This window comes from Furipterus horrens, unplaced genomic scaffold (assembly GCF_987537825.1).
Source record: "Furipterus horrens unplaced genomic scaffold, mFurHor1.1.pri manual_scaffold_4, whole genome shotgun sequence".
In the NCBI taxonomy this organism is placed as follows: domain Eukaryota; kingdom Metazoa; phylum Chordata; class Mammalia; order Chiroptera; family Furipteridae; genus Furipterus; species Furipterus horrens.
The window spans coordinates 81,825,504-81,835,417 of NW_028327174.1; the positions used below are offsets into that span (position 1 = coordinate 81,825,504).

At 33.5% G+C, this 9,914-nt stretch overlaps 1 long non-coding RNA gene across 1 annotated transcript; it reads left to right on the top strand.

Annotated features, from left to right (window-relative positions):
- The first annotated feature begins 733 nt into the window (after nucleotides 1-733).
- On the top strand, nucleotides 734-9,242 carry LOC150012297 (uncharacterized). The gene is made up of 3 exons (XR_016510737.1): nucleotides 734-802; nucleotides 2,019-2,051; nucleotides 8,870-9,242. It is a non-coding gene; the product is annotated as an uncharacterized LOC150012297 (long non-coding RNA).
- Nucleotides 9,243-9,914: the final 672 nt, after the last annotated feature.

A 9,914-nucleotide genomic window follows, 5' to 3' on the forward strand; every position in this document is an offset into this window, starting at 1 on the left:
ACTAAGTTACCACTGAAGAGAGAATGTGCTTATGAAGAGAGGCACGTAGACCATGTGTGCCTGATACTCTTCCCCTGAAGTTCATGCTTCTCCTCTTGTTGCTATGCTGCCGTCAGGGCCATTCAGCCCTGTTCCACCCACTCACCTATCATATTAATATTTACCAAGATGTGGGCAGCTCTCTTAAATAATTTAAAAACTGAAAGTAGTGAGTATGTAAAGATTATTGCTAACTCTATCTCAACCACATGGGCAAAGATATAAGAAGAAAAAGACATGAAGAAATCATAGACCTCTTCTTTTATGCCTGTCCTTCTACCAGTCCACACAGACTTCAGTTTTGAGAACACTGTCATCCACAGAGCTCACTAGAGTGCACCTGTATATCCATGCATTATTTGTTCGTGTGAGATAGTTCACTTTAAATACTTTAAAATATATCTGTCTTTTATGGCACTTCAAGGTTTAGTTTTCCTTTCTTCATAAACTTGCAGTAAGTTTGTTTTTTCCTGATCAAAATGTGGATTACTTTTCTTTCAGAATTTACCTATAAGCTTCTGATATCTGTGTAGATCTAACCTCTGTAAAATTTCAACGGTGCAAACAATTCCTTCTCCCTTAACTCTCAATCTTCTACAGCATGCATAATATATATTGCATACAAAAGAGGGAAATAATAAACTTAATTAATAAAATCATTTCCCACAATTTGTCTATAACAGGGTGACCTGAACTCTGGTGATGCTGAAAGTGGTAAAACTGCCAACATTTTTTTTCCCCTCATCTTCAACTTCAGTGTCAGGTATTTATTTTGACATTGTCCTTTTCTTTATACCCAGTAGAATTCACCATCATTTTGAATATTGATAAATGGTGTTGCTTATATAAAGTGATTAGAAGAAAGAGAACAGTTCTGGGAACATGCATATTAACTTCAGAAAAAAAGGCAATATAAACCAGAGGTAGTAGAAAAAAATCAGAGAATAAAACAGGAAGAGAAATAATTATCAAACAGTCAGATGCAAGTTTTAGAACACGGAAATACAGTCAAGATACGGTGGGATTGAGGAGGGGCAGGGAAATGACTTGCTAATGCAAAACTCACATGAATACATAATTGAGAATAGAGAAAAATTAAGGTTATACAGAAAGAAGTGGTTATGACAGTATTTCTTTTTTAAGTCAAATAATAGTTTTATTATATATTTTATATTATTATGTAGCATTGATTCATCAAACTAATCAGTAGATGAAGCTAAAACTGGACAGTCAAGACTTGTGAAGATATGTAAGAATTTTTCTTTACAAAACAGACTATCATCACATTTGTTAAATGTTTATTTGTGAGCCTTTGGAAACATTAATTTGATAGCACAAAATTATTTATTTATTTACTTACTTATTATTGAATTTATTGTGGTAATAGATTAAAAAGCTGTGGCATGTTTACACAATGGAATACTACTCAGCTGCAAAAAAAAAAAGAGAAGAGAGTCTTATCTTATGGAACAGCATGGATGGACCTAGAGAGCATTATGCTGAGTGATATAAGCCAAAGATAAAAAGACAAGAACCATATGATTTCATTTATATATGGAATCTGATGAACAAAATAAAGTAACAAACAAAATAGAAACAGACTCATAGATACACAGAAAAGATTGATAGTTGCCAGAGGGGATGGGGGTTGGGGACTGAGTGAAAAAGATACAGGAATTAAGGGGAAAAAAAAGTCATAAACAGAGACAACAGTATGGTGATTACCAGAGAGAAAGGGGATGGGAAGAAATAGAGGAGGGTAACTGTGGAGAAAAATGGTGATGGAAGGCTTGACTCTGGTTGGTGAACACAATTTAGTATACAGATAATGACAGCGTTTCAGTGTTTCAAATGAGTATTTGAGCCTATTTAAATGGGCTGTTAAATGTATAACCATATCCTACAAAACACTGTTACTCTTTTTCGTTTTGTTTCAGATAATGCTTTTAAATACTAACGAATTTCTTAAATTTTTTCAGAACTGAAATTCCAAAATTCCGATATTATGAGATGTAAGTATAACAGTAAGTTTCACTGCTAGGTCTAAACCTAAAATGCAAATGTGGTTTCTGTATTTTAAGAGAGTATTTGTCTTACATATATCTAGGCCTGACCTCTTGATAAGTTGTACATTGACAAGGACCAACCAGCCTAAGAGATAAATAAGCTTTCAAATCTTATTGATTAGAATAATCTATTTTGAAATAACTCAAAACAATAGCATTAGCCAAGTTCCTTTGTTATGTGTAAGATAAAAAACAAAATGCAACAATAGATATTTCCACTTGGAGAATTTTGTAGCTACATACAAGGTGGAAAAATTCACATCTTTCTACACAGTATATATTTTCTTGTGAACAGGAAGTAAATATATCCCTCTAACTAACTAGAGTTCCTGGGAAAGGACAAAAGTGTACAAAAGGTTTTTTTGTTTTGTTTTTTTGTTGTTTTTTTTTAGAACATGAAACCATAAATGTTAGTCATTAATAATAGCTTTTCTTTTCATGTGCTATTTAGGATCAGTACTTATTTTTGAAATGTCTTTCAAGTTTATATTTCCATAGAAATGTCCTAGATTTCATGGAAATATTTTATGTTTGACAGTAAGAACCCTGTCTTGCTTTTTTAGTTCTGAACCATGGTATCTGTGTTATTAAATATATATTTTTGAATGATTAAAGGGTGAATAAAAAAATCCATAAATGCTAAATAATAATTCCAGTCAAAACATAAAATACTCTAATCAAAACACAAATATAACAATAATATTTGTTGTGTATGGCTTTACTCTTAATATATGTAATTTTTGCCTAAACCTTCATGCTCATATGATAATCCAAAGAATTTTAAATTTGAAAATAGTGGTGACTTTCAAATGCATTTTTGATGTTTTCAATATAATAGTAAAAGTGAATATTTCCTTTACATTTTTACTTTAATTGTACATATTTTAATACTTTGAGTATTAAATATTTTGAAAAAAAGTCTATTACATCATTATGACTCAGTATCTCTTCAAGTTAAGGCCAAAAGACTTGCAAACACAGAGCTGTACATTAAGCCAATGGCTCCCAAACTTCAAGGAGCATAGAAATTAACCAGAGAGCAGGTAAAAAGTCAAAATTACTAACCTCCTCCAGTAGAGATTTTGGTTCAGGATGTCTAGAATACTGTGCTTTCCCAAGCATACAGATTACTTTCTGATGCAGGTGACACCTGAACTTATTATAAAATATACTGTACTGGAGATAAATTACATGACAGCAGGTACTGTGTCATAATTTGGTCCTCCAAAGAGTTGACCTAAGATTAGGATTCAAGTGAAAGCAGTTTATTTGGGAAATTCAGATTACAGCGATAGAGGAGAAGAAAATAAATGCAGTACAGGGAAGGAATAAGAGTTGATAAAGGCAATACTATTAGAGAGTGGCCAGCAGAACCCTAATCCCGATTATCCTACCAGAAGGGAAAGGAGCTGAGGTATTTATATACTAAATCAAAAGAGTCATTGGTAAAGACTGATCCAAAGAGATGTTAATTTCTCACCACTTTCTGCCTGCCTGGAGAGGGTGCTGGACTCTCTGCAGTTCTGGCACAAATGCTTTTCAGCACAGATGCAGAGTGGCAAGTGGGAGTCACACCGTGCGCCTAGTAGTGATATCTGATCATCATGGACCAGGCACTGACAGTGTCTACCACAGATTGTGTCTATATGTTTTATACCTCTCTCTTGAGTGTCTGGAATATAGCAGGAAATATGTATTTTCAAATAAATGACCAATAAATAAATAAAAAATGAAAGCCACACAACTAGTGATTTGCATTATGTTAAAATAAAACATGATGAGTGATTAAGGCAAAATTCTAAATTCTGAGTGCCATGGAATTCAGGGTAGTGAAATTTAAAGAATTTTTCCTCTTAGCTGATTGATCATTATCTTCATGGACACTACAGGGTCTCTGTTCTAAATTGGCACATCCTCCTATCACCCATGCCCTTTAGAAAATCCCTTCAGGAATATTTTATCTAGAATTATTTTTAAGGATTTTATGAAAAGCTTTATGTTACAACACAAATGATGGCTCCTGGTGTATACCCTTCTGATTAAATATTAATTTATTTTATCATTTTTTCATGATTTTAATATCCACATTGTTTAAATCACCATGAAGGCAAATAGGGAATAGCTAGGAATATCTTAGTCTCAAAAACAATTCAAATAAGTCTATATCTAATTGGCAGATATTTGTTACAATAATGTCTTGTCAATACTCACATGCTCACATTTTGTTACGCATACAGACACACATGTTCACATCCCTGATTAAGACACATGCCATCGAATTCCTTGAAGGTGCTGATTCAAGTAGAAAATGAGGTGGCTTTTCAGATTCTCTGTCTTATTTATGTGTTTCAGATTTCCTATTTATATCTAAAAATATTGAGGTCAGAAACCTTGGAGGTTAAAAATACTGAATGTCTGAAATAGTTCACATCCTACTTGGAATTGGAGGGGGAGAGAAATGGATAAGAAAGTAATTATGCTTTATGAAATGTGTGGGTTAGAACTCAAAGTCTCAAAAATATCAACAAGCTAATACAGAGGTGGCAATTAGTCAAGCTGCATATATGTTCGTGGCAAATGGAGAAAGAAGTAAACTCTATGAACTAGACAATACATGTCATGCCCAACATCACTGAAATAAAATGCTTGTGCCTATATAAGTTCACCTTCACACAAACTACAAACATCTACATACACATCTTATGTAGGCTGAATAATCCTTTACTATAACCAAGTTTCAACCTTAACTTTGTATAAAATGTTCTCTCCCTTAAACAATGCACTCACATAGTTTTAATTTGATATTACACCCTTAAATTGTAGTAATTAAATTATTTTGAATTTTCTGTTAATTTTCCATTCTATCATATAGTTAAAAATCTTCTCCTTGCCACATGTCAGAAAGTTTTAAGGAGAGTGCAGTTGGACAAAATCTGGAGCCATGAAGTTGCTTACATAAATTACTTATAGCTTAAATACTATACAGTGAAATATAAAGTGCATTATAGGATCTTATAGTCCAGTCACAGGGTAAGGAAAGTATAAATGAATTATCCAGAGTGTGGTGAGGCTCACTTAAAATGTAGAATACATGAGAGTGGGAACCCAATAGACATTACTTAGACATCTGCTGGAATAAGTATTATGCACAGATTTAATAAAATTTTAGCACCTTTTTCTTAGCAATGTTATCTTTACAAGATTTTCTTTTTTAATCAAACCACTTTGCAAAGCTATTGTGACTATCAATGGACATTTTGTTTAAAGCCTTTAGTAAAATGCATGACACATTATAAGTATTCAATAAACATTGCTTTCTGCTATTTTGTTAACATTATTATTATGCCCACCCAAAACCAGTGGAAACAAACTTGGGGATAATATTCAGAGAGCACTTAGCAGAAGATGAAAAATAATAATAATAGTTGACATTTATTAAAATAACAAAATGTTCCAAGAACTGTACAAAGTACAAAACTCATTTAATCCTGTCAGCAATTCTATTCCATTTCCAATAGTACAAATGAAGAACCCAGTCCTCTGAGATACAAAGCATCTTTCTCAAAGTCCCACAGGTAGGAATGGCAGGGCTGGCATTTAACCCAAGGAATCTAGTGTTAAAGAGAGACTCTTAACCAATATACTATGCTGTCTTTTGATAACAAAAATAACCATCTAAATAGAAACAAGTGCCACATAAGGCAGTTAGAAAAGAAATGGATGAAAAAATTAAATGTGTGTGTGTGTATATATATATCGTTGTCAGCAGCCGTCTGTCTTGAGAGACGATGGTGTAGCTTCTTAAGAGTCTATCTGCACTGCCGAGAATGGCTGTGCAGTCCGACTCGGGAGTGACACGGTATCTGTCTCCTCCCATGTTGAATCGACATCTTGCGATGACGCTGGAGTGTCCTCTCCAGTGAAGCTGAAGCTACAGAGCCTGGGCAGGGTGATATGGAGGGTCTGCTGTTGCCCATGCAGCAGACCCCCCTCTCTTCGCAGCTGAAGGGTCCAAGGGAAAGATGGAGTCAATACAGCTTGGCTTCAGGTGCGCCGCAGGAGTTGCCGGTGTTGACTACAACGTCAAACCGCCTTAGGGACTCCGGCTCCGGATTTTCTGTAAGGGTTTACTCCCTTAGCCTTTCCCCTGAAGAGGTATGCTGCAAGGCAGCGGAGGTTTTTTGGAGTCAGAGTTTTCCTTCTCTTTGTCATATTTGGCTCATGACTACACTATAAAGAGAAAAGAAAACTTAAAAATTAAATACTAGAATTTTTTTTGCCAGTGGTACAAGTGCTACATTAATGAATGTGTGACTAATTTATGGCTAAATAATTTGTATAGTTTTTATACTACTGAGCATGTTCTGTCACTACAGTTAAACTTTCTTTATTTTATTTTGCTTTACTATAAAAATAAAGCAAATAGATACACTAAATCAGTAAATATATATTACATACCATGTATGTATAACATATATATAATAAATATAATTTCTGAAGTTTAAAAAGTTCATGTCCAGTGTTAATTTAATTATCTACTACATTGCATAGTTACTGACAATCACAATCAGTATTCTGATATGCCGCTAGAGAACTATCTATTCCTTATTTATAAGATGGTATATTCTCCTTCACTGTAGGGTGTATTTATGTTTCCATGTACTTCCCCACGGTTATTCTGCCCTTCTTTGTCCTCAATACCCTCTTCTAAATAATCACACAAAATAAGCAAGCACACACAGAACCCAACAACAAAAAATCATATGTAGGGAGCATTTTTTTGTTGCTTTTACTTATAGTATGCAATTGCACTTTAGAGTCACATAGTTAAATCAGTTGCCTAATCTGAGTCTTTATTATAAAACCACAGAAAAACTTACATAATGTAAATAATATTTAATTAACTGTATCATATTTACTAACAACCACAATGAATACATTGTTAGGCAATATATTTTTCTCAGACATGGACATTTGATCACATAACACCTTAGTGGTCTGACTAAAGGCACTAAGCAAATTTGGGGCTGAAACAGGACACAGCCCAGGATGTCAGATGCCTGGCCTACTTCTCATCTCCTCAGGCCACAGGCTGAAAGCTGTAATGATATGCATTGCCACACCCATGACATGAATACTTAAAGCAAAAGATGCTCTTGTGGGGCCACACACCGTTTAAAGCAGTTTTATCTATTCTGAAATGAACAAAGAGAAGATGGGCTCTAGTCCCATGGGAGCCATGTTTCCTAATGTTTCCATTAGAAATAAACTACATTCAACTCTCCATAGCAACATTATTATGAACACGATTTTATGTGGAAAAATTACTACTATATTTCAGTTACATTGTGGTTAAATAGGCTTTTGTGAGCTGCACTGCAGATATTATCACCTCCTATATTGTTGCTATAGAAAAATGAAATCTGAGTCTACGCTAAAAATTGAAAAAAATTGATCAACAAGGGAAATATCTCTAGTAAAGTCATTTTAATTCTTCTTACATGAAAATTTAACTATGACTGCTTTGAGACAAATGGATACTTTCTTGTGTTAAGTGTTCCATATGCATATTTATCTCCATAACTTATCTATTAAAATATTATTTTCAATGTATTAGGCAGAAATAGGAAATGTCTAATACTTGACTATTTTGTACCTATAAAACTGACAGTTTTACATAGTGTAATTTAATGCACAGATATGAAGCAACTTAACTCTATTCATTATTGCAAGCCTAAACAGAGCCGGTCATATTATTATACACTACTTTAAACATTTTGCTTAATTTTATTTTCATTTAATCATGATTTATTTAATATCTGTTGTGTACCAAGCATATACTTTTTGTTTTTTTGCATAAAGACAAAACACATTTTTATTTGATTTATAAAATATAGAAAGACATAAACAATAAATGTCATTAATAGTTGAAGAAATATGGCTGTCAATTTTGTATCTTTTTCTGGTTTAGAAATATATGTGTTTAAAAATTATATCAATAAATATGCTGCTATTTTAATTTATATTACATTTTCCTGTGTTATGAACTGCTATTAGCATAAAAACATTTCAATAACTGATAGCAATGCATGGTTATATCCAAACAATCTAATTCTACTCCTGTGTTTGGATAGTTGGCTGTTTCTAATTTCTCTATGCAACATTATAAAATGAATACATATATAAATGCATGCATCTCAGATTCTAATCATAAGAAAATATTTTCTTTGAAATGGATATTTTGGATTAAAAAATCTATTTTACTTATTTATTAAACTTGAAATACTTATTGTAAAACTCCAAAAATGTACAGAAGTATGTGACTATGAAAGAAAAGTCAGAGAGATGCAGCACTGAAACAGTGCTGGCTTTCAAAGCCGAGAACGGGCTCTTTGGATCTCTGAGGCTTTCAAGATTTTGCTAAGGTCTATACTGAGCATCTCATGCTTGAGAAGGTTGTAGTTACTCTTGAGGGAGGCAGCTTTCCAGCAAGTGCCATACCAATAGATTACCTAACTTGTGAAAAGCACTTTCAAGTCAAGTGCAGAAATAGCCCATCTATCCACCAGGAGCGTTTCGAAATGTTTAGTCTGCTTATACTAAGCAGAGTAATCCGAGGGGTATTTCTGAAGTCTTTGCTAATACTGTTGTCCTCATAATAGGTGACACAATGCCCCCTGCATTGTATTCAAAGATGGTTTTTTATTTTGCCATCACCAGCTCTCTTTTGCTAAGAGGCATAGACCTTTTCCCTATCATTCCAGGCCTTAAATTCTTGAAGAAGTAACACAGCCTACTTGGTCTTCTTGTAACCTTCCATTTCATCTTCAACCAGCAAAGGAAGATCAGGAATTTCCTCAATAGCATGACTTTCAGACTTGACCAGCACTGGTAAGGAGGTTGAGGTAGCCAGAGCAGAGCAGGTGGTGTATTGCTGCTGTGTTGTGTTCACTTTGTGATGCCAATGGTGCCAGGCTTTGGTTAGTGCAAACATGTGACCCCGACAACGCCACTTACCAAAGCACCCTAACTTTGTGACATTTTGTTATAGCACAATAATTTGTCACAGTAATTTTTGCATAATACATTAGCTTATATATTGACTTTTTGATAGACATTTGTGTTTATTCTAAATCTACAGGTAATAAATAAAGTTGCTATAAACATTAGCTTACCACTCTTGTATGAATATATATTTTTGTTTCTCTTGGTTGAATTTATAGAAACTGTAATCACCCATTTTCTATGGTAGTTGAGTGTTTAACTCATGTGAAAATACTAAACAGTGTGCAAAAGTTTCTGTAGAATTTTAGGATTCCAACAAAATATATCAGAGCTCCAACTGCTTCATATCCTAACACTTGATCTTGTCAGACATTTATCATTTTAATAATATTAATTAGAGTGAAGTGGTATATCAGTTTTTAAATAGTTTTAATGAAATATAATTTGCATAACATAAAACTCACTCATTTTAAATGTACAGTTTCATTTTTTGTACATTCACAAAGATGTACAAGCATCATTACATTCAATTTAGAACATTTGTGTTACTCCAAAAAAGAAACTCTGTACCTATTAGCAGTCATTCCCAATGTGTCCCCAATCCTCCCCTCTCTACCACCTAACCACAGACAATAACTGTCTCTATAGATTTGTTGATTCTGGATGTTTTGTATAAATGGAATTATGCAATATATGGCTTTTTGTGACTTGTTTCTTTCACTTAGAACAATATTTTCAATTTTTATCCATGCTGTAGCATAGGTCACTATTTTATTTATGTTTACTGCTGAGTAACATTCCATT